The sequence below is a fragment of the Lactuca sativa genome, chromosome 6 (assembly GCF_002870075.4).
Source record: "Lactuca sativa cultivar Salinas chromosome 6, Lsat_Salinas_v11, whole genome shotgun sequence".
NCBI lineage: Eukaryota > Viridiplantae > Streptophyta > Magnoliopsida > Asterales > Asteraceae > Lactuca > Lactuca sativa.
In genome coordinates, this window is record NC_056628.2 from 45,911,581 (window position 1) to 45,938,836 (window position 27,256).

Consider the following 27,256-nt stretch of genomic DNA (forward strand, 5'->3'; position numbering starts at 1 on the left):
TGTGATTGGATCCTAGCCTTAATATTACATTTGGGTGTTTTATTAAGGAGTCTATTAATATCTAAACTAATCTTGTTCTCTTCTTTCAAATGTCTTCAAACAATGTTGCTTCTGGCTCTATTCCTAATGGCTCATTTACCCTTATGAACTTGTGTGGGAAAGTCACTTTTGATGGATCCAACTTCAATGAATGGATCAGAAACATCAGGATGATTACCCACTACGAGGAGAAATAATATATCCTCGATAAGGAGCTTAAGGTAATTGATGAGACCACTGCAACTCCCCATGAGATCGCTGACTTCCGGGCACATGAAAGGGATGCTACCAAAGTGGCATGCATCATGTTGGCCACCATGACAGCAAAACTCCAAAAGTCCTATGAGGACTTATACCCTTTTGAAATGCACCAAGATTTGATGGAAAGATACCATCAAAGTGCACGACAAGAGAGGTATGAAATAATCTGCTCCATGATACCAACCAGGATGAAGGACGGAGACTCCGTCACGAGCCACATGTAGAAAATGCAAAGGTATGTGGATCGTTTGCTGAAGCTTAATGTGAACTTCCATGAGGAGCTTGCAATAGATATCGTTTTGCACTCTTTACCCTCGTGATATGATCAATTCCGCATGACATATCACATGAATAAGGAAGAGTTCATACTCAACAAACTACAGGGGCTCCTCAAGACCGCAGAAACAGGTCTTAAAGGTAAGTCGGTTGTTAACACTCCTACTCCTACTCCAAACTCCACCCTGTCTTGGCAATCGGGAAAGGTAGAGGGAAGAAGAGGAAGAGCTCTTCGAAGGGTAACAAGGCTAGGACCCTTGATGGCTCTTCTTCAAGTGGAACCAAGAAAGGTTTTGTCGCTCCTTCTTCTGACCCAAAAGAGGCTAAATGCTTCTATTGCCATAAAAAGTCGCACTGGAAGTGGAACTGCCCAAAGTACCAGCAAGATGTGAAGGATGGGAAAGTTAAACCCAACCATGCAGGTATTTACACTATCTTGTCTAATAACTCACCCTATTCTAACTCTTGGGTCCTTGATACCAGTTGCGGTATTCATATTTGTTCTGATTTGCAGGGACTACGAAGAAGTGAGAATGTAGAGCATGGAAGAATAAACTTGATCATGGGGAATAGGAAAGCTTTGCCTATCACCAAGATTGGAGTTTCTACTTTATCGCTAAGTAGTGGGTTTAGTTTAGATTTGAATAAATGTTGTTACTCTCCAAAAATGCCAAGAAATATTATTTCCTTTCATGCATTGTATAAACAAGGTTTTACCTTTTCATTTGATAATGAAGTTGGTTCGATTAATGTTTTCTATAATAATGTTCTTAATTTTAAAGCATTACCTTGTGATGGTGTGTATGGAACTGTACCTGTGGTTGATAACTTAGGAAATAATGTATTGTGTATTGATTCTATTAATGATAATAACTTGGATAAAGCATCATTATGGCATTGTCGTCTTCGACATATAAGCAAGAAACACACAGGCTAACTCCAAAAGGATGGAGTCTTGGAGTCATTTCACCTAAAGTCAGATGATAGTTGTGAATCATGCTTACTTAGAAAAATGAAAAAGTCACCCTTCACAGGTTCTTGTGAGGGGGTGAAGCTTTGTTGGATCTCGTACACACGGATGTGTGTGGACCCTTAAAACATGCCATAAGGGATGCTAATCGCTATTATTTGACTTTTACTGATGATTACAGTAGATATGGATATGTCTACTTAATCAAGCATAAGTCAGAGACTTTTGAAAGGTTTAAAGAATTTAAACAAGAAGTCGAGAATCAATTGGGCAGGAACATTAAGATGCTTCGATCCGATCGAGGTGGTGAGTATCTTAGTTCAGAGTTCCTCGACTATCTTAGGGAATGTAGGATTGTCTCACAATTGACACCTCCCAGGACACCGCAGTTGAATGGTGTAGCTAAGAGGCGTAATCGAACCTTGTTAGATATGGTTCGTTCCATGATGAGTCGAGCTTCGCTACCAATCTCATTTTGAGGGTATGCCTTAGAGACTGTCGCATATATCCTTAATCTAGTCCCTACAAAGAAAGTTTGCAAAACTCCTCATGATATTTGGACTGGTAAAGTACCCAAGCTAGACCACATTCAGATTTGGGGTTGCGATGCTTTCATGAGACGCGAGACTCATGATAAGCTCGAACCTCGAAGTGAGAGGTGTATTTTCATCTGCTACCCACAGAAATCCTTTGGTTACCTCTTCTACAGACCTAGTGAAAATGTGGTCTTTGTAGCTAGGAGGACTGTCTTTCAAAAGAGAGAGTTCATAAGCCAAGGAAACAGTGGGAGGTAAGTTGATCTTGAAGAAATTCAATAGTCAAGTGGTGAAGGATCTTCAAACCCTAGCACTCAAATTGAGGAGGAAACTCCTGTTGAGCCAATTGACAAGTCTGTACCTCCGAGGCGTTCCCCGAGAGTTAGGAATGCACCTGAGCATTACTATGGATTCCATATTACTGCGGAAGGTGATACCCTTATCAGTGATGAGACACTGTTAGGGTTGGATGAACCTAACAGTTACGCGGAAACCATGGCAGCCCCTGAGTCAGCCAAGTGGAAAGAGGCAATGGACAGCGAGATACAGTCCATGTATGACAATCAAGTTTGGAACTTGGTTAACAATGTACCAAGTCGTAAGACAGTTGGGTGCAAGTGGATCTTTAAGAAGAAGACCGACATGGATGGTAATGTACACACTTATAAGGCACGACTGGTTGCAAAGGACTTCTCTCAAACTCCGGGAGTTGATTATGATGAGACCTTTTCTCCAGTAGCCAAGATTAATTCTATTAGGGTTATGTTAGCCATAGCTGCATTTCATGACTATGAAAAATGGCAAATGGATGTCAAAACCGCTTTCCTTAATGGAAAGTTGGCTGAGGATGTTTACATGTGTAACGCCCGTAGATCCGGGCTAGTCAATTTAGAGACGATAAGCATCAAAAATGACTTTTTGATAGAAGATTATTTAGAAGGATTAATCTTAACCAAGTTGTAGTATATTTCACAAGGTTTCCGTTCATATAAATAACGCCAAAATCCGAGTTATAACGAAGAAGTTATGACCAGTTGAAGTTTCGCGACACGACCCAGCGCGACCCAACGCGACGTAAATAGTGAATTTAAGGTAGATATATATATCTATCCTTAGTGATCTAAATGAGATTCGAAGATTTCTTTGATAGTAGTCCAACGATAAAAAGACAGACGAAAACGGAGTTCAGATGAAGGAGTTATGAATTTCGAACGGAGTTTTCCTATCCCGGCCTACTAAAGATAATATATAAGTAATATATTTATAATATATTAAAAATAAATTCAAAATTAGTCAATGGAGTCTACACGAGAGTTGTAGAGCATAATCTCACCTACGCGTCGATATAAAGAACGTCGAAAACGGAGTTCATATGCGAAAGTTATGAATTTCTGAAGTTCGGGGCGCGAAACCCCAAAACTGTCAGATACCACGACGTGGCAAGTCTTCTGACACCTCCGGGGGTCCACCAGATGCAACTTAAGATGACGCATGCAGTGACAACCAAGCCCATGACGTGGAAAAAGGTGTCACGACGTGGCAAGGGCAGATTTTTTCCTAATAGATTTGAAGGGCCAGCCAAGTTTGGCTGCTCACTCTCTCATCTCTCTCCCATATTACATTGTTTTACGTGCAATTTTAACTCCCCGAAGCCCTGGTATCACCCCAAGACCCAAAGAAAGTCCCGAAGCCCGAAGATCCTGAGAAGAAAAGAGTTTCCGAGCCGAAACTCTGCCCGCGAGAAACCCGGAGTGTGAAGTGATCCCGGTTTCACCGAAGAATACTACCATTGCAAGCCGTAGTGTTGTCCGATCATCTTCTGATCAAGTGAGTGTGTGGTCACTTTCTTCTAACACATAAATATTAAGTATTTGCTATGAAATACGTGCTATGTGTTTATATATTGTTGTTTATTTGAGATGTTAGTGGAATACATGAACTATATAGGTTTTAATGAGTTAAAGTGTATATGTATTTTGTAACTACAAATATGTTGGGTAGGACATGGGTAGATGAGATCCGTGAGTATGGATCAGATCAAGAGATTAGTTTAGATCCGTGAGTAGGAATTTGATCAAGAGGCTAGTTTTAGATCCGTGAGTATGGATTAGACCAAGAGGTTAGTTTTAGATCCGAGAGTATGGATCAAGTAAAGAGATAAACTTGCTATTAGTCCGAGAGTATGGATTAATACTAAGTTACTTGTCCCTAGTCCGGGAGTATGGATTGGGCACAGTTATAGATCTAGGAGTATGGGTCAGATCAGGATTAGGGTATAGTTAATTGTCCCTATTCCGGGAGTATGTAATGGGTACAATTATTGATCCGGGAGTATGGATCAGGTAGTTTTAGATCTGTGAGTATGGATCAGGTGAAAAGGTAGTTTTAGATCCGTGAGTATGGATCAGGGGAAAAGGTTAGTTTTAGATCCGTGAGTATAGATTGGGTGAAAAGGTTAGTTTTAGATCCGTGAGTAGGGATCAAGTAAAGAGGAAAATTTTAGATACGAGAGTTTAGATCGTGTCGTTGTGAGGATCGATGGGGTGGGATAAGAGTTGCCTTTATATGGTGAAAATGTACAAGTTTGAATGTTCGATATTTATAAATATATGATATAACACTGTGGGATGAAAACCCTATATGCTCCCCAGGCTCCCAAGCCTGACCCACTCAGTTTTCTTTGTATCACAGGTATCGATACGAAGACATATTTCACAGAGAGATTTAAAGGAGATATAAATCATTAGTGTAATTAAATGTACATTCTGTTTATGCTTATATGTTTGTATCGGAACATGACATGCCGAGGTTTTATTATTAAATGAAAATACATTCTCTTTGAGAAATGTTTTGATAAGTTATTATCATATCTTGTTTTGGGAACAAATTCCGCAACCGTTTTCTTTAAACGAATACTCTGATTTATAAAACAAAGCATAAACAAATCGGTCTTTTCTGGCCGTGAAATTGGGGATGTCACAGTTGGTATCAGAGCATTAGTTTAAGCGAACTAGGAATTTGTAGGAAATTTCTAGACTTAAACTTAGAATGCTAAGTAATGATTGTGAGGAGTGTGTCTAAAATATGTTAGGTAGTACACCTAAATTGACACAAGCACTAGTTTATTTTAGGAATGATGCCTAAGATGCTTTTATGTGCTAAATGTTTTGTGAGATAACTATATTGATGCTATTATTTGTTTGAATCTAGGGTATGTTGCCTACCGGATCTGGAAACCTTATGTGTTTAGGATTCTAAGCGTACGGTTACAATATTAGAACTAGCATGTAAACGTTTTGGAGTGATAAGTAGGTTTATACGGCTATCGTAAATAAACCTTTCTTATCTTAAATTCTCGCCCGGTACACCGAACGTCTGCTTGGATGTACAAAAGGTCATGGTGAAGACTTGTAGAGAATTGAGTAAATTAAGGAAATGAAAAGGGCTTGTGATAGTGAATGACATCTATCGGAAGATATCGTAAGAGTGGTGTCATGCCTTTATTTTATGTCTGATAAAATAACAGAACGTTTAGAGGAGTACGGTACGTCTGAAGTACACCTTCGATTGACAGGATGATGGAACGGTTGGTGTGATTCTTGAAGTTGTCCCATCGTCTAGAATTTCCATCACCAATCGAGTTGAAGTAGAATTGATGATATTAGATTGAGCAATGAAGAAATCCTAGTAGAGTCTAGGGAAATTTCTATGATTATTTGGACCCTTTCGTATGTGTTAAATTGTTGTGTGCTTTTCTTGTATGGTGACTTGGTCGACTGCGGGACAATACTTGGGATGAGTATGAGTAGGTGTGAAAGGTAGTAGATGCATATACTACCGGAAGCACAAGACTCACACTTGGATCAGGGAAAGTCACAAGGTTACCAAGAAGCTAGTAATTGATTCCGTTTTGTTCAAGTGTGTCATTACCCTTGTTTTGGTAGTGACTAGTAAGATGGTTGTTATTCCGACCCTAGTGGTCATATCAAATTGAGTCCGACTATGAGGAGTTTGTTACGTGGTTCATAGAACCAAGTTCGAGGTAGCATCTGACTCAAGTCAGAAGATTGAAATCAATGTTGTAAGTCCCTAATTTGCCTGTGTATCAGTCAGATCCGTTTGATGGTGTGGAATCCCAATCAAACGGATGATGTCAGATCAAATAGAAGAGAAAGAGAAGAAGAATAATATGAATCTCTGTAAGAATTGATTAGAATTAAAGTTCCAGATACAAAAGATTCACACACACAAAATGCTCTTTAGTTTCTCTCTTCCTAGGCCGTCAACTCTCTTCGTGTTCATCAATCTCTACTCCTCACCCTAACACCTATATTTATACTTGGAGAACATGGGCCGGATAACATGGGTCGTAAATGGGTTTACGGCCGTAAGGTGTTTACGGCCGTAAACATAACCGTAAACTCCATAAATATTATAGAAAAATATAATTGCCCAGAAAAGCAAAGTATAAACCATATTTTGACCCAACAATCTCCCCCTTCGTTTATAACTTTCTTTTCTTAATTGACCCAACAAGCTCCCCCTAAAAGGTAGCTGGCTTTTCTTGTTAATCTTCATTGAGAGCTTGGCTTCAGCATTAATCTTCAAATTCTTCACGACATCAAGATGAACTTGATGAATCTTCAATGAATGACTTCATCTTGAGCACTTGAGCTTTTCTGCAGAATTTGACATTGAACTCTCATTGGGTGAGGAGACTTCTTGTACTGATTCTTGAAAATTGGTGCTTTCAGCTTGAGAATCTTCAGAGAGAACAACGGAGAGAACAAATCTTCTGGATCACTTCAGCAGGTTCATAGATAGCAGCAGACTGATTGAGGAGGCTTCAATGTAATCCGTCACATAATCTTCAATTTCTGTTTCACCTTGCTTCTGGGGTTGAAGGATTAAATATTGAAAGAATGATCTTCATTTCTTGCTCCTTCGAATGAGAATTCATCGATGCTCACAGACAAAGCCTTGGCTCAGAAATCTTCAACACAGACTCCATGAGTTTCATCTTCACCTGAAATCACTTTTCAAGACAAAACAAAACTAAAAGAAAACTTAGCACACAAATTAAAACAAAAACAAAAATATTTTTGGATTTTTCATATTTTCTGAAAAAGAAATAAAATAGAAATAACACTATTTTTGGATTTTTAATTTTTCTGATTTTTCTTTGATTTTTGAATTTTTTTTTTGAATTTTTTTATTTTATTTTCATTATTTTTAATTTTTAATTCTCCCATAATATTTAAATTAGAAAAAACTATGACAAATTTAACAAAAATAAAAATGATATCTAACTTTAAGAGTGATTTGGGATCAAAGTTTTTAGACAACCTTTATCCACTTGTCGGTACCTTCCATATTCACATCTTTGTCAGGTCGATCGTCGGTATTGTGGTCTACTTAAACACGAAAAATTTGTGACAGATTTAGGACATACTATTTGTTACAAGACATGATGAACTTAAAATCCTAAAATTTATATATGATCCTAATTTCTTAGATACTATATCTTAAGGTACATTCATCTGACGACGACCAGGGATGTTGTTGTCCACCTAAATGAGCAGTGAGATTTATAGACAATCTTTGAGTGTTCAATTTTAATTGTACTGGAACATGTTTCCTGCTTCCTGATATGCCCCAGCCATCAAGAACTTCCAGAGTACTCCTAACACTGGGTGAGCAGACAACCATTCGGAGAGAGGATAGATTCAGAATTCTATTACTTATTACTTCAGAGGGGTTGAGAAGTAGGAGGTTGCATATGTTGTGTACCAGGTCGGATTAGAGGTCACGCAAAGGAGACAGCATATGGCTAACAGATAAGAGGTAGTTCACATATATAACATGCAGAGAAATAGAGTTGCATATGTTGTGTAGCAGGTCGGATTGGAAGTCACGCAAAGGTGACAACATATGACTAACAGACGGAAAGAAAGAAAATGATATTCTACAGAACTAATTTATCGGAATTTACCAGTCGCCCCATCCAACCGGAATTAAGGACAGAATCCGCACATCGAGGAAACGTAAATCCATAGTTCTAGATATGGGTTATTTAATGTGACCGATAGATTCCCATGTATATCTCCTTGCTCAACCTATCCGAGCATCATGACATCAGGTTAAATGGATTTAACTAGGTCAAAGTTTGTCAAGTCCTTAAATTCATTAGGTTCAACTTTCCCTAGTCAAGTCCATTTAAAATCTTTCATGCCTACCAGCGCATCGAGCACAGAGCGTAGACGATTCAACTTCGGTACGTTACGCCGATTCAGATTGCCCGTTATCACTTGCTAATTTCATTTCCCAAAACATCTCCCTCAAGCACATTTCATAACCAACATATATTTTTTTGATTTTCTATGTTTTTGGATTTTTGAAACTTTTCTAATGTTTGTTTTGTTTTTATTTCTCCCCCTAAATTTGTACATAGGAGAGAAACGAAAATAAATGCGCAAATTTAAACTATCCTAAAACAAAAATTAGTCTTTAAAGTGAATCAGCTTAAGAAAAACTCAGGAGTATAGAGAAGAAAACGCAAACCGTAATTCACCGATTGAATCTGCATTCAGAAGGTCTGAGAACAGCAAGCATAATCTCAGAACAGATCCGAAAATTCTTCATATCATTAAGCACTAACCCCATGTGATCCCTTCTTTCCTTTCCCGCAAAGGACACAAACTCTCGAACAAAGTTATGAGTGTTGTATATTTGAGAGATATCCCTTATCATATGCCAGGAGCAACCACTACCAACAAACCGAAGTTTGATGATATGCCTCCATAGCTGCTCTGACGCAGATCGAGATCAGTTGGTCTTTGGAACCCAGTCCATTTTGAAACTGGGTCGACCTTTGTCATCAACGCACGATACTCTCTCCCATGACATATCCTTTGGTACCCATCTATATTCTGGTTTAACCCATTTCTTGTTCGATCTGATAAGTGCCTCGGCACTAGCTTTGGAACTTGAAGCCGATCTTCGAGATGACTTTGACTTAGCTGGTCTTTTTTTCACTGGAGCATCTCTTGGATTTGGCTTCTTGGAAGGAATTTCCTTCTTGCCATTGGGATTCGGATTCTTTTCCTTGTGGTTTTGATTCTTGGCCTTCTGCACGTTCCAGTCCCCATGGTCTGAACGTGACCTGGAAGGGTTTCTTTTGAAGTATTTCCCACTTGGCGCGTTCTGCCAACCTTGTGCGTAGCAAGGAACGTATGCGCGATTAGGACAATTTCTGGCTATGTGCCTAGGTGTTCCATAGTGAAAACAAGTCTTTTTCTTCATTGTGAAGTTATCTCTTCCTGCCGCTAGTGGCGTATCCTTGCCTTGTCTCTTGCTTTTCCCACACGCACAATTGCAACAGGCACTCTATTTAGCTTGAAATGGTGGCCTGTATTTACCAACGGCGGGTTGATTAGAAGCAACAGATTTAGATTTCAAAGGGTCGTTTGTTTGTTCAGAAGAACTCTCCTTATTCTCATCCTCTGTTACTTTGCCTGCACAAGAAGTAGCATCATTAGTATCTTCAATATTAATAACTCCTCCTGACATATATCCAGCTCGTTTTCCATATCGAAGATGTGCCTCCCTGTCAATTTCTTCCTGTGTCATTGGGATGGATGTGTAGTTATGATTGAAAGGTGGAGGAACACTATCATACCCTAGACCTTTGTTTTGATTATCTTTGAATTTTAATTGGGTTTCATATAAGGAATCGACTGTCTGACTTGACGTAGTATAATTTTTGAAACTGACATCTGTTTTTCCACACTTAATTTTCAATGTGTCAAGTTCTTCAGTTAAAATAGCAATTTGTCTCTTAATATAGTCATAATTTTCACACTTGTTGCTATACTCTTCCCGAAGTTTCCTAAAGTCCTTGGTTTTTGCTTCTAATTCAGCCTTTATAGGTTTCTGTCCTTTCCTGAGTTGATATCCTGTAACGCCCGCAAATCCGGGCTAATCAAATTAGAGGCATTAGGGGTCGAAAACGACTTTTCGACAAAAGATTATTTAGAATAAATAATCTTAACCAAGTTGTAGAGTATGTTACAAGGTTTTCGTACATATAAAGAACGCCGAAAACCGAGTTATAACGAAGAAGTTATGACCCGTTGAAGTTTCGCGACGGAACCGGCACGATACCGGGAAGCGTAAATAGTGAATTTACGATAGAGCGAGATTTAGCCTTAGCGATCTAAATGAAAGTCGTAGAATATGTTAAACTAAGAACATCGATAAAAAGAACGCCCAAATCTGACTTCGTATGAGGAAGTTATGATTTTTCTAAGATTTAGCATAGCAGTGCACAGCCCGAAATCTGAATTTTAGATCGGTCGATTTTTAGCCGACGGGATCTAAATGAAAGTCGTAGTACTCATAAATACCAACGCGTGGATATAAAGAACGTCGATAATAGAGCTCGTATGCAAAAGTTATGGACGAAGCTTAGTCCCTACTTTTCGAGCGCGGCGAATTCGATACAGTTTTGTAAATCCGAGATAGAATGAGAATTAGCCAACGAGGTCTAAATGAAAGTTGAAGATCTCATTAATAGGAACTCAACGTTAAAAAGACAGACAAAAACGGAACTTGTATGCGAAAGTTATGGACGAAGCTTAGTCCCTACTTTTCGAGCGCGGCGAATTTGATACAGTTTTGTAAATCCGAGATAGAATGAGAATTAGCCAACGAGGTCTAAATGAAAGTTGAAGATCTCATTAATAGGAACTCAACGGTAAAAAGACAGACAAAAACGGAGCTCGTATGCAAAAGTTACGGACGAAGCTTGGAGACTACTTTACTATACACTTCCTATAAATACAAGGGTGAACTCCTCATATTTTCTTCACACCATAAGCCTTTCTTTCTCTCTCTAACCTCCCTAAACCCCTCCCAAGTCTAGGGAACCTCCCTATCACGAGAAGAAAGCCCCGGAGCGCCCGACGGCTCCGAGAAGAAAAGATTTCGGCTCGGAAACGCTGCTCCAGCGAAGCCTGGTTTTTAATAAAAACCCGCTGTAAGTGAGCTACGCCTATAGTATATTTAATATAGATTTTATTTAATTATAGTAGCATTGTTAGGACCTTAAAATAATTATTTAGGCTATTATTATGAGTTATATTGAGTGTTATTTAACGCTTATATAATAGTAATAATAGCTAGACTATTAAATTAGTCTCGTCAAGCGTTAGACTAAACTCTAGTGGTAATGATACTAGGTTTTGTCAAGGGATAATTGTTTTAAGAGTAACGAAGTGCTGTCCGAGTGCCGACTCACCACCTTTCAGGTGAGTGCATAGTCCCTTTCATCTTACACATAGATATGAAGTATTTTATATAAACTACGTGCTATGTGTGCATATTATCTGAATACTTGCTGTCTATGCTGGTTGAACGTTTTATACATGTTTTAAAGGACTTAAACTGTATACGTATTTTATATATACGAAAATGTTGGGTATGAGATGGGTAGATGAATGATGAGAGATAGAAGATGACGTGAGTATACATTGACAGCTATAGACTTAGTGCCTATGGGACAAACACCGGTAGCTATGGACTTAGTACCTTTTAGACGTTGGTAGCTATGGATTTAGTACCTGTTGGGAATTGGTAGCTATGGACTTAGTACCTATTAGTTAGACGCTGGTAGCTAAGGATTTAGTACCTGTAGGAATTGGTAGCTATGGACTTAGTACCTGTTGAACATTGGTAGCTATGGACTTAGTACCTATTAGATAAAGACTGGTAGCTATGGATTTAGTACCCGATGAATAATCTATAGCAGCTATGGAATTAGTGCTTTATGAACGAACATTGGCAGCTATGGATTTAGTGCCAGTCCCATAACCCTGGAAGTAAGGGACTTCGGAATAAACGAATGCAGGATAGATGACTCTTAGGTTAAATCCTTAAAGAGTAAAGAAGATAATGGGGATGGGTAATTGGGTTGATTGTTTGATTGAACATAATAATTATATTATTGTGGGTTGAAAACCCTATGTACTCACCAGGTTTCCCAACCTGACCCACTCAGTTTATGTATATCACAGGTGACGAAGTGAAGTGACATTACACTGAGAGATTTAAAAGAGATGTAGATCACTAGTGTAAATCATTGTAAGTTCTGTTTATGCTTATGTTTCGGTATTAACGATGACATCCCAAACATTTTAAAATGAAATAAATACGTTTCTTCAAAAATGTTTTAATAACGTATTTACCATGTTTTTCTGGGAACAAATTCCGCAACCTTTTTATAAAATGAAGTACTCTGATTTTTATAAAGCATAAACAAAAATCGGTCTTTTCTGGCCGTGATTTTGGGGATGTCACATATCCTTCGTATCTCAGGTCCTCAACTTCTCTTTTTAATAAATCAATTTGATCGCGAAGAAATTTAATCGTATCTTTACTAGATAGTGTACATGAAACTTCACATGATTGAGAACATGAAACTTCATTGACCGAGAGGTTTATAGAACTCATTGTTTTTCCACACTTCAAAGCATCAATTTCTTCAATTATATCAGCTAGACTAAGACGATTGAGATCTTTTGTCTTCTTGATGACCGCCATGTTCATATCCCATGATTTCGGAAGTGAATTCAATAGCTTATTGTTTATCTTAGATTTGGTCAAGAAGATCCCAGCTATATTCATTTCAGTAGTGAGTGTGGTAAATCGTTGCAACTGAGCTTCGAGGGTTTCTCAAGGGATATAATAAAAAATGTTGAAATTTTGTCTTAACATATCCTGACGACTCTCTTTCATGTTTTCAACTCCCTCGTAAACATTAAAATCAATTAAAAAGCACAACTAGAAGCTAAAATAAAACTTAAAAGTCAAACTCAAAAGTCAAATTTGAAAAAGTCAAACTTCAAAGTCAAACCGAAAAAGCTAAATTTGAAAATTTAAAAGTTAAACGAAAAAGTCAAAGTTTAAAGTCAAAGATCAAACTTGGAAGTCAAGTCAAAATTTAAGGTCAAAAGTTAAAAAATAAAAGTCAAAAATTAAAATATAATTTTATTTATTAATTTTAATTTAATTTATTTTTATTTATTTATTATTATTATTTTTTATTTTTTTATATAATTTTTTTTTAATTTTGGATGAAAAGGAATTGAATTTTGGGTTAAAAGTGTCAAAATAGGAAAACTTGCTGCGAGAGAGACGGGTTATAGTTTAAATTTCGAAGGAAAGGAACAAGTGATCAGGTAGCCGAGTTGGATGAGGCGCTGAATTGTTGAGCAGGTGGTCGCGGGTTCGAAACCCAGCACCTCCAAATGCGCTTCTGAATTTTTTATATGTGCGAAGCAAGGCTGGTTTTTGCGAGGCTACTGCTTGCGAGGCCGAGAACTCAGAAGCCGGAAACGTGCGACACCGAGCCGCAAACTTCTGAGCCGTATACTCCGAGCCGAGGCCGCAAACCTCGGGCCGTGAACTCCTCGGAAACCCTAGCTGCTGGCCGCCACCCCCTCGTAGGATACGACCAAAAACAGTGATTTTCGCCCCTTTTTTGCTCCAAAACTCGATCAAAAACTATTTTTTATAAAAAAAACACAAAGAACAAACCCCCTTTATTTTTCAGAGATCTATCCAAAAACGCAAGAATATTTCGAAAATAAGATCAAATAATGCTCTAAATCTGAGAAAATTGACTGATACAACCAAGCTCTGATACCAATTGTAAGTCCCTAATTTGCCTGTGTATCAGTCAGATCCGTTTGATGGTGCGGAATCCCAATCAAACGGATGATGTTAGATCAAATAGAAGAGAAGGAGAAGAAGAATAATATAAATCTCTGTATGAATTGATTAGAATTAAAGTTCCAGATACAAAAGATTCACACACACAAAATGCTCTCTAGTTTCTCTCTTCCTAGGCCGTCAACTCTCTTCGTGTTCATCAATCTCTACTCACCCTAACACCTATATTTATACTTGGAGAACATGGGCCGTAAATGGGTTTACGGTCGTAAGGTGTTGACGGCCGTAAACTCAACCGTAAACATGACCGTAAACTCCAGAAATATTACAGAAAAATATAATTGCCCAGAAAAGCAAAGTATAAACTATATTTTGACCCAACAAATGCGATTGGTAGTATTGCGCTCACTAAAAAAGGAGTTTGTAACTAGGCATGCTACATGTTAAAAATGTGATTATATCACATTAGAATATGAAGGAAGGTATATTCCATTCTACAATTTGACTCTAAGAGACTTAAGTCAAATCGTTGCATCATACGATGAGAGGTCATTAGAACATGACCCATCGATCTATTGCAATAGATGAACGGAAGTACTTATCCTAAAAAGAAGAAGGAGTCCTCAATAAGGATTTATTTTGTAACTCGAAGGTTACGATTGAAAGTACAACATAGTACGAAGAGCAGATGCAGGATTAAGCACTACCTGCTATTGAGAAGCCCAAGAGTTAAATACTCTTTCGAGAAAACATAGAATTTACGGTTATTACATAGGATGAAGAGATAACGTGTGGAATCATTATGCAAGTCCTATTTCATTGATGATTCCGGGACGTAATCATCCTAAGGGGGAGATAATTGTAACGCCCCTAGATCCGGGCTAGTCAATTTAGAGACGATAAGCATCAAAAAGGACTTTTTGATAGAATATTATTTAGAAGGATTAATCTTAACCAAGTTTTAGTATATTTCACAAGGTTTCCATGCATATAAAGAACGCCAAAATCCGAGTTATAACGAAGAAGTTATGACCTGTCGAAGTTTCGCGAAAAAACCGACACGACCCAGCGCGACGTAAATAGTGAATTTAAGGTAGATATATATATATATATATATATATATATATATATATATATATATATATATATATATATATATATATATATATATATCCTTAGTGATCTAAACGAGAGTCGAAGATTTCTTCGATAGTAGTCTAATTATAAAAAGACAGACGAAAACGGAGTTCTGATGAAGGAGTTATGAATTTCGAACGGAGTTTTCCTGTCCCCACCTACTAAAGATAATATATAAGTAATATATTTATAATATATTAAAAATAAAGTCAAAATTAGCCAATGGAGTCTACACGAGAGTTGTAGAGAATAATCTCGCCTACGCGTCGATATAAAGAACGTCGAAAACGGAGTTCATATGCGAAAGTTATGAATTTCTGAAGTTCGGGGCGCGAAACCCCAAAACTGTCAGATACCACGACGTGGCAAGGAGTGCCACGACGTGGAAAGCCTTCTGACACCTCCAGGAGTCCACCATATGCAACTTAAGATGACGCATGCAATGACAACGAAGCCCACGACGTGGAAAAAGGTGCCACGACGTGGCAAGGGCAGATTTTGCCCTATAAATAGATTTGAAGGGCCAGCCGAGTTTGGTTGCTCATTCTCTCATCTCTCTCCCATATTACATTGTTTTACGTGTAATTTTAACCCCCTGAAGCCCCAGTATCACCCCGAGACCCAAAGCAAGTCCCGAAGCCCGAAGATCCTGAGAAGAAAAGAGTTTCCGAGCCGAAACTCTGCCCGCGAGAAACCCGGTGTGTGAAGTGATCCCGGTTTCACCGAAGAATACTACCATTGCAAGCCGTAGTGTTGTCCGATCATCTTCTGATCAAGTGAGTGTGTGGTCACTTTCTTCTAACACATAAATATTAAATATTTGCTATGAAATACGTGCTATGTGTTTATATATTGTTGTTTATTTGAGATGTTAGTGGAATACATGAACTATATAGGTTTTAATGAGTTAAAGTGTATATGTATTTTGTAACTACAAATATGTTGGGTAGGACATGGGTAGATGAGATCCGTGAGTATGGATCAGATCAAGAGATTAGTTTAGATCCGTGAGTAGGAATTTGATCAAGAGGCTAGTTTTAGATCCGTGAGTATGGATTAGACCAAGAGGTTAGTTTTAGATCCGAGAGTATGGATCAAGTAAAGAGATAAACTTGCTATTAGTCCGAGAGTATGGATTAATACTAAGTTACTTGTCCCTAGTCCGGGAGTATGGATTGGGCACAGTTATAGATCTAGGAGTATGGGTCAGATCAGGATTAGGGTATAGTTAATTGTCCCTATTTCGGGAGTATGTAATGGGTACAATTATTGATCCGGGAGTATGGATCAGATCAGGAGGTTTGTTTTAGATCCGTGAGTATGGATCAGGTAGTTTTAGATCTATGAGTATGGATCAGGTGAAAAGGTAGTTTTAGATCCGTGAGTATGGATCAGGGGAAAAGGTTAGTTTTAGATCCGTGAGTATGGATCGGGTGAAAAGGTTAGTTTTAGATCCGTGAGTAGGGATCAAGTAAAGAGGAAAATTTTAGATACGAGTTTAGATCGTGTCGTTGTGAGGATTGATGGGGTGGGATAAGAGTTGCCTTTATATGGTGAAAATGTACAAGTTTGAATGTTCGATATTTATAAATATATGATATAACATTGTGGAATGAAAACCCTATATGCTCACTAGGCTACCAAGCCTGACCCACTCAATTTTCTTTGTATCACAGGTATCGATACGAAGACATATTTCACAGAGAGATATAAAGGAGATATAAATCATTAGTGTAATTAAATGTACCTTCTATTTATGCTTATATGTCTGTATCGGAACATGACATCCCGAGGTTTTATTATTAAATGAAAATACATTCTCTTTGAGAAATGTTTTGATAAGTTATTATCACATCTTGTTTTGGGAACAAATTCCGCAACCGTTTTCTTTAAACGAATACTCTGATTTATAAAACAAAGCATAAACAAATCGGTCTTTTTTGGCCGTGAAATTGGGGATGTCACAACATGAGTCAGCCAGAGGGTTTTTTTCAATACAGAGTACCCTAATAGAGTGTGTAAGCTTGAGAAATCCATTTATGGATTAAAGCAAGCACCTCGTAGATGGAATCTTTGCTTTGATGAGAAAGTCAAAGAGTTTGGCTTTTTTAGGAGTGAAGATGAATCTTGTGTGTATGTCAAGGCTAGTGGGAGTATTGTTAGCTTTTTGGTACTGTATGTGGATGAGATACTACTCATAGGAAATAACATCCCAACTCTGCAGGAAGTTAAGTCCTGGCTTGGGAAGTGTTTCTCTATGAAGGACCTAGGAGAAGCTGCCTATATTCTAGGGATAAGGATCTTGAGAGACCGGAGTAAAAGACTAGTTGGACTTAGTCAGAGTACCTACTTGGATAAGGTGCTGAAGAGCTTCAGCATGCAGGACTCCAAGAAAGGAGAGTTACCCATCCAGAGTAACGCCGTATTTAGTAAGACACAAAGCCCGAGTACTGAGGCTGAGATAGCAAAAATGAGTCGAGTACCTTATGCTTCGGCTGTAGGATCGATCATGTATGCTATGACATGTACTCGACCTAATGTAGCCTTTGCTTTAAGCATGGTTATCATGTATCAGGGGAACCCTGGCAAGGCACACTAGACTGCGGTAAAGAATATCCTCAAGTACCTACGGAGGACTAAGGACTGGGTCCTTACCCTCGGTGGGAGTGATGACTTGAGAGTTGTAGGGTATAGTGATGCTAGCTTTCAAACTGATAGGGATAATTTCTGCTCTCAGTCAGGCTGGGTCTTTACCTTAAACGGAGAAGCAATTTCTTGGAAGAGTTCCAAGCAAGAAACAGTGGTTGATTCAACTTGCGAATCAGAGTATATAGCAGCAAGCGAGGCAGCAAAGGAGGTGATATGGCTAAAGAACTTCATTGGAGACCTTGGAGTTGTACCATCTATTAAGGAGCCAATGGAACTTTTATGTGATAGTGAAAGTGTTGTTGCCTTAGCCAAGGAACCAAGGGATCATGGGAGATCTAGACACATCAACAGAAAATACCATTTCATCAGACATCGAATAGAAGAAGGACTCCTCGTGGAAAAGACGGTATCATCGGATGAGAATCCAGCAGATCCCCTCACGAAGGGACTACCTCTCCAGCATGCTCGGAGAATAGGGCTGAAGGATGATATTATTTTTAGTAGTTAGATAATTTTGAAATTTGTAAAGTGTAATTGACATTTGATGATGAATAAAGGTTGTGTTTACTTATGAGTAAAGTGTTGCTATCTCTTGTCAATCGTTTACTATATTTCTTTTGCATGTTTTGACTTCCAGAATAATTACATTTGGTATATTATATTATTCGAATCTCCACAGTCGGTCATATGTTGGAAGTAGGTATGAATCAAGACTATCATGAGGTGGTTGCAGAGGTCTAAGTTGTTGGACATGGCTACAACACTCATGAGTGTTCATAAGTTCTGAGTATTGGACTCAACCCACGCTCACTGGTATCACTTCATGGAATTTATCTCGAGTGATCGTGAGAAGGTAATATCATATAAGTCTTCAAACCTAGAGATATCATTTGTTGCCTATAAGTTGGTTATGCATTGATTGTATGAAAACGCATTGGTAACTCGATGTTATAAAACGAGATTTTGTGTATAATTCAACAAGTAGTAGAGCAAACATATGAGTCGAATTCTATCTGTTCCTTCTTGGATTAGAATCGGATACCTGGGCCCCTCGATGATTTTGTTTTGACCTATGTACTGGTCCCGGTCAGAACCAAATTGATATGTTCAATTTAGTTCTATGTCAAACAAATCGGAAATTGGGAAACAAACTGCTGGACAATAAGTAAGACATTGTTCCATGTATTTGTCCGGCTGATATCTAGAACAGAGGATTATATGATCACTTATCTTAAATGGCGTATCATCATCTTCTCAGTTCTGAGAGACCTTAAAAGAGCTACGATTGCTGATCGGTTCCTGAAGTCATACTTGCAGTTATAGTTTTTAGACTTATCCAAGTGGGAGACTATTGGATAAGGTGTCTAAGTCCATAACTCTTTCTGGTATGTACTTGACCCAACCCGGCATGGTCCATTTGGGTTGCATGGTATCATGCATTTGGATAGACTAAATGAGATAAATAACACTTGTGGTTTATTAATATATTATAAGTTCTAATATATTAATAATATTATTTAATTAGTATTGATCAAGAATTAATTTGGAATTAATTAAGTGATCAAAAGATAACTAATTAAATATATGGGTTGATTATGTAAATCATCCATAACTTGTATAGTGGGCTAAAAGGCTTCATGGATTATCAAGTTGGGTTAAACCCATAGGATGCTCCATGGATGTTCCATGGGAGTTACAAACCCATGGGTCATGGAAATGAAGAGTCACGAAACATTAGGGTTTACATGGTGTAACCCTAGATGTGTCACACTATATAAGAAACATGCTATCTACCAAAATCGGCTACACTAAGAACATAAGAGGGCTAGGCCGATTTAACAAGTGTGTGCGTTCTCTCAAAAGTCATTCCAAAGGCATTTGGTGTTGTGTGAAGCATTTGAGGCATCACACTTGGGGTTCTAGGCTCACAAGGTTTCAAGGAATCAAAATCAACTACAAGGTATGTAATTCTAGCCATCCTTTTAGGATAAAAGTTCCCTATGTATGCTAGATAGGATTATGAACCTTGGAAATTATATTTTGCATGTATTCTAGAAAAACATAGATCCAAGATTTATTAGGGTTGCATGTATACTTAGGAAGTGTTAGAATGCTCAAAACCTATCACTTATGGCCTTCATTGGCGGCCACACACACTTGAGAAAACCATAACGAACCATAAATCATAGAGAGTGAGGGAAGGAGCTAATTTCATCACCATTAGTACATTCTTGCAAGAAGGAAAGAGGGGATTCAAGCTAGGCTGATTGAGGATCTCAGATCTACTATCACTTCATCAAAGGTTACTGTTTAAGGTATGAATCCATGCCTATTTTCGTGTATATAGTAGATCTCATGAATCTAGGGTTTCTTTACCCCTTCTTTAGTTGGAATATAGAGCATGTGGAGTCCCATTGAGGAATAAACGTTAGATCTGGACCTTAAGAAGTCCAGAGAGTCCCAATCATCCAGCTTCATGCAGTCCCATAAGAGTTTTGAATCTAGGTTACCATTATAAGAGTTATTTCATCAAATAGAGCCATATGTGTGATGCATGAACATAAAGATGGGACCTGTACGTGACTTTTGGATGTTAGAAGGTCAAATCTATAATTTAGAGAAACAGATCTAACCTCAGAAGGTCTTTTGAGCATTTCCATGGAGGAAACTCGTCGAGTCCAAGAGAGGACTCGACGAGTCGGATCGGGTTGCCCCGTGATTCGTGATTAGTGGTAACCCATCGAGTGAGAGGATAACTCGACGAGTTGAGTGCGGCCTTAGGAGGATTCATAGGACACGCATGGACTCGTCGAGTCACCCGAGTGCACTCGACAAGTCTGATCAAAGTTGGACCGTTGACTGGAGTTGACTTTCATTGACTTTTAGGGTTTGGTCAACAATTGGACAATTGGACCATTGGAGGGGTAAAATGGTATTTTCCCCTTCTGAGAGATTATAGGAAGGGATTAGACTAGCCTTTGAGAATCATTGTTAATTAGAGGTAAATTACTTTAGGTGATTAGGCGGAGGCTAGATCAGTATTTCGGATTTGATACTTTCCAAGATTACCCGAGTTGAGTCTTCTCACTATACTTACCTAGAGTGATAATTATGTGTGACCGGAAGGTCTTATGTGTTATGACGAGTATATGATATATGTTTCTATGTTTCTATGTATATGTTATGTATATTATGAGTAGTATGGTATGGACCGGAAGGTCAATAGAGTATGGATCGGAAGGTCAGCAGTGGATGGACCGGAAGGTCAATATGGTATGGACCGGAAGGTCGACAAAGTAGGACCGGAAGGTCTACTTAGATTGTGGGACTGGAAGGCCCCTGAGACACATTGACCGGAAGGTCTCGTAGAGTTATAGCCTCGATTGGCTTATGTGTTGTATGTAGTATTTTGGGAAACTCAATAAGCATTTATGCTTACCGTGTTATGTGATATGTGTTTCAGGTATTAGCGAGGATCGGGGGAAGGCGCCGTCATGATTTGTACACACTGACAGAGGATTTTGTATTCGAGATTTTGGGATATGTTTTACTATGATAACATTGATGGGTTTTGGTCATAAGACATCCTATGTGCTCATACAAACCCTAATGCTTGGATCTAGGTTTCTCTATTGTACATGCTTTGAATCCAAGACTTTGAACCCTAATACTAGCATATGGAAATCAGAATTCACATGTAAATAGGTTTAAGAACATACCTTGATTGTTATGTAGCAATAACAATCCAATTCCTCCTTGAATTGACCTTGGAAAGCAAAGAGTCACAAGTGTCACTCCTCTAATGGCTTACAAACACCATAAGCAAGTGGAGAAGGTATAAGGAGAGAGGAGGGAGGTTAGAATTCGTATTTGGGACCTCTTGGGAAGGGATTTACGAATTCATAACCCTAGGGGTGTTTATATAGGTGTAGAGATAGGGTTTCAGTCATTATCCTTATCTAGTTGATTATCCATTAAGCAACCAATAAGATAATCCTTGAATCCTTATCATACTCGAATTCTAAGGCTTTCCAACCTTAAATTCGTTCACCATACTTATAAGATAATCCTTACCTTATTTTGTAACTATCACATAATTACAAATCAGCCCCTCTAGTTTAATTAATTACACTTGATCACAAAATTAATTCTCAATTAATTATTGACCAATATTAATTAAACAAATATGATTTCTCCTTTAATATATTATTCTTATAACATATTAATAAATCATATTATCCTCTCTCTCTTTATTCATTTCTCCAATCAAGTTGCTTTGGTGAAGGCAACCCAAAAGGACCATGCACCATCGGGTCAAGTGCATACCAAAATAGTTATGGACTTAGACACTAATCCAACAGTCTCCCACTTGGATAAGTCTAACAACTATTCTGCGTATGACTTCGGATCCCGATCTGCAATCGTAGCTTTCCAAAGCCGCTGTCAACTCTGATCATATCAAATACGCGTGTCCTTGGATAAGGGATCATATATTCCTCCATTCTAGATATCATATGAGATATGATTTCAAATCATTCTCTTTGTACTCTATCTCGATTTCTGATTTATGACGACTGACTAATTGAACAAATCAAATTAGCCCTAGCCCGGCCGAGCATTTACGTTTGTCATCACTAAACCATCGAGGGGCCCAAAGATATCGCTTTTATCCTACTTTGGATAAAAGGAACGGATAAACTTTGATACAATGCTTGCTTGTACTTACGCACCGAATCACACACAACAATATGTTTTATAACACCAAGTTACTAGTGCGTTTACATATTATCAATGTGCAACCGATTTGCAAGATACAACTCACACATCTCGGTTTCAAGAATATAAGATGTTATCGTCTCACCAATCACTCGTGATACAATCCATGGAGTGATCCAAGTGAGCGTGGGTCTAATCCAATGCTCAAATCTCATTCATAAGCACTCATGAACGTTGCAGCAAACATCTGCTTATGTCTAATACTCTTTTAGACAATCCACACACCAATTCACGACAGTCTTCATTCATATCTACTTCCAACATATGAACGACTGTGGCCCGTTTGAATAATTCGATTATTCTTAATAAACTCAATTATTCTGGAAGTCAAAACATGCAAATGTGAAATACAAGAATAATACTAATCCCATATGGCCTCAACCCTTTGAGCATAAATAAAACACCTTTTATTTATCACCATATTGATTACTCATTATTTGTCGTTTCGGGTAATCAACTTCTTACTTGAATTACAATACTTGTCCCATGCTCCTAGCATGCACACAATGTTTACCTATGGTTCTTACTTTGTGAAATAGATCACATTGAACACATTTCCAATCCTTCTCATTTCACAACTCCAAATCCGTTTTTCATAAGTTAAAGAATATCAAATTCTTGCTACTTATAGAATATGCTAGATTCTAACATTCTATGCAACTATCCTTTCGTAATGTCACTGCACCAAAGTCACAAAGACATTGCCAATGATATTACAAAGTCTTCTATCGGAGATAGTTATAAGACAATTCCATAGATGTGATGTCTCTCACTCAAAGTACTTTCTTTGAACATCCTTTTGCATAGAAGTTTCTAATCTAGTCATAGATTTCTCAATATTCAATTCCCAATATGGACACACTTCCATATGTTCCATATGACAACTCATTCTTAATAGAATCTTATCTATTCGTAATGATGTCGATACGGTCCATCCAATATGGAACTATTTCCATATTTTCCAATACTATACTTCCAACTACTCACAAGCGACCAATCATCGTCAAACTTTGAGTTGTCCTTTGATAGTTGTTTAATTGTTTTAGTCAAAACCAATTCTAGTCCCTTTTCCCTCTAAATGCGCTCGACATTTGGAAAATTTTAGAACGGTCCAACATTAAATCATTTGCAATCGATCCTATACCCGAAGCGTATGGGACACGACGCATAATGTTTTATTTGCTATGTTCTCAAAATTCGAATTGTGAAGAGGGATGCCGTAATCATAATCGAAATTTTAAGAACACACTATGTACCTTTGACTAAATTTTATTATTATTCCACAACCTAAGCCTTTAGATTTGAAATGAAGCATAATATTCTCTCCCTTAATTATAGCAAAACAATTCTTCAACTATTGCGACTTTGCAAAGTATGACTCTTGTTTTCTATAATTAATATTGCTAACCTTGCAATACTTTCTTTAATAATCATAAAATCATAACTTTTATGCTCCCACTATCTTGATGATTATTATAAAAACATAACACTTATGCTCCCACTAGCTTTGACATGTATTCTTAAACATCTTAACTTTCAGAAAACAATACTTATTGAATTTCTTAAGTTCGTGTTTCTAATACTTAGTGCTTTGATAATCCTTTATCAATGCTTTTTGAACTTATACACCTTTGCCTTCGATAGTTCATATGTGTGTCTAAACAATTAAGACTAATTGCCAAACCTCACAATTCAAATTATGGAAAGGGATGCCGTAACCATGATTGAATTTGAGAATGCAATTTTACAATCACTATCTTCTTAAAATCTCTCTTAGTGAAAGCATTTCTTCACAATCATTTTCATGAAGGAGGAAATCTTATGACACTTAGATTTGAGCGGTGTATGTGTTCTTATCCATGTGAATTTGTTAAAACTAAAGTTTACGACAAATTCAAACTCTTATGGATCGAACTTTCTTGATCTCGATTTCTTGCCTTTATGGTAGCACAGCTACCCACCATGTCTTCCAAGTAGTTAAACAGCTCACCCTTTCCTATCAATGTACCTTTCATTAATTAAGGTGCTTTGCCTTTTATGCGTTCAAAATGAGAAGTCATAGAACTCACATGCATAATTAACTCGATTGGATTGGCACATAATCAAAATAATGTCAACACGATAGGTATAAACCTCAACTCGTGTGCTAGTGATGATCGATAAGGTTTATTTGATTTGTTCTTGAAACCTTTCAAGACCATTAAGACTCCCACTGACTCCTTGACATATACGATTCTCTTGTCAAAACATTTCTTGACAAACAAATATTCAAGAGTTAGTGTAGCTTTTATCAAAACTCTTCATAAATTGTTCCTAGTTGGTCTTTGTCTTATCCAAGACATCACAACTTTCCACATTTGATGAATGTTTCAAACCTTCTTAAGACTTTTCACTCAATGTCACAATCTTAACTTTAAGACTTGCTATTGGAACGAAGTATGATTGACTTATTGATTTAACCATTTCTTCAATTCTTTGATTCCTCTTCTTAGACATACAATTGTACTAAGACTCACTTAGAGGATCAATTGAGATATGGTTCTTAATCATTAAGACCTATCATAAAGCATAAAAGGTACTCTCCCTTCATCTTAGAATGGAGTAACTTTTATCTTTCTGCCTACTTGATTCTTCTTATTCGTTCTACTATTGATCTAAACCCTTTAATCAATTCAGAATTATACTTAATCTTGTAAGTATAATCATATTTACTAAACCTTTAGTAAATCATGACGAATATCATTGTTACTCTTATGGTGGACTTTGATCAACACGCAACTTTGTGTATTCGATCTCCTAGTCCTTCACTTGACACTTTGTCAATGAATTAGTCTAATTTCCAAATACGAAATTTCTCATTCATCGTGCATCCACGTTGCATGATTCCAAGTTTCTGTCCAATTGAAACTTGGGCGATGAGAAACTCTCCCTATTTGGTAAATTCTCGACTTTCCATAATAAAATAAGAACCAAATCCATTTGTTGTAGAAGTATGTAAACACCAATTTTCATAACGATTTCATTGCAAGGAAATAAGCAAATAAATAAATAAGTCAAACGAAAATTTATTTTATTTATAAAAGCAGCGGAAAACATTTGTCCTTACAATGCAAAATCCATTGAAAACTATGTATTTCAAAAGAAAAATTACTAACAACTCTATCATAACTATTTAAGCTCAAAATCTAATCTTCAAGTCCATGCGATCAAGATCCATTCCTTGTGATTAGATTCTTCTTGCTCTTTTACCAAGCTTCCTTTCTTTTCACCGATCCTGCAAAACATTCAAATGCAATCATATCACATTATGTATTAAGAATCAATGAATAGGAACTTAATGGAGTTAGATAGTGGATTTTACCTGAAGTGCAGCCATACTCTTTGACTCTCCCATCTTTTGGACTCTTCAGGCTCTTGTGGCAGACTTGTATCCAACGCCCTTTCTTTTGGCAGCAAACGCAGGTCGGTTCTCCTAGAACGTCCTCGGAAGTATGGTCGGTTGACTCTCCCAACAAATACGCTCCATTGCTTCGCCAAATCATTTCTGATTCAGTAGCAATGAGCATGTAAGTTAGGTCAATGAGGTTGTCATCATGATTCATCATATAATACTTTCTTTTGAACTCATTATATGATTCTGGAAGTGACTGCAAAACCCAATTCACAGCCAACTCATTCGGGAATGACACACCCAACATTTTCAACCTATCAATGTGTGATTTCATTCCTAGAACGTGGGCACACACGGGTTTACCATCTTCATGTTTCATTTCCAATAGGGCTTTAGTGATATTGAACCTTTCAATTCTTCGATCTTGTGGGTTGGGGAGAACAATAGGAGGAGGAGGAGGAAGTGAAGTATGATTTCTCGTTCCTCGATTGAATCGTGGAATACCATCTTCATGTGGAATGCTTGTTCCACGGGATTTGGGAAGACCATAGTTGTCGAACTTTGACATCTACAAAACGGGAGAAAAAACAAATTCAAGTTAGTTGATAGATTGAGTCCTTAGTAAATCACCCAAATGAAATTCCAAGGCTAGGACCCAACACAATACGCTACAACCTAGAAAAGGGATGCCGTAATCTAGTTGCAGAATATTTGAAGGTAAGTGAATGACGATTCACTAATTTCCACCATGAAAAACGAAAAGAAATTTAAGTTTTAAATCTATGAAAACTCCTAGATCCTTTGAGATTCATTGAACTATCAATGGCATGTTTAAATCTCGATATGCCCCTCTTGTTTGTGACTGGGATGCCGAGGATCACAAAGCGGGTGTGAATAACCATGCAAACTTACATGGTGCCCTCACATGCTTCAGTCACCTATTCGATGTGCCGGTAAACCACACACGCTCCACCGAACTATGACAAACATTGAGTCACCCTTTGCTACCTTTGCTTAGACCCATTTAGTGTGCCGGTAAACCACACACGCTCCACTAACGTCTTCGCAAGGGCACAAAGTGTAATTTCATGGAATTGCATCAATTCACTTTTGCCTAAGTAACTAAGATTGGGAATTTTATAAAACATTTAGTTACTTGATAATTCACTATACTTATAATGGAAGGTTTCGTCCTATCCTACCCGTTCGGCTAACGACCCTCCACTGGTCAAGAGTGCGGTGGGTAAGAATGGATACCCATTCAATCACCATTTTATAGGCAATTTCCTTAAACACCCCTTATAGACCAGCTTCGTGAATGAGGCCTACTAACGGTAAGACTGACTTTTACTCATACATATATATAATGTTAGACCTTTAATGTTATATATAGTATAGGGTGTATTTTTATACTTTTAAAATACTAGGTGGTCTAATTTAACAATGATACTTTTAATTCAATTAAATTGTAGACCTAAACTTTTATGGATT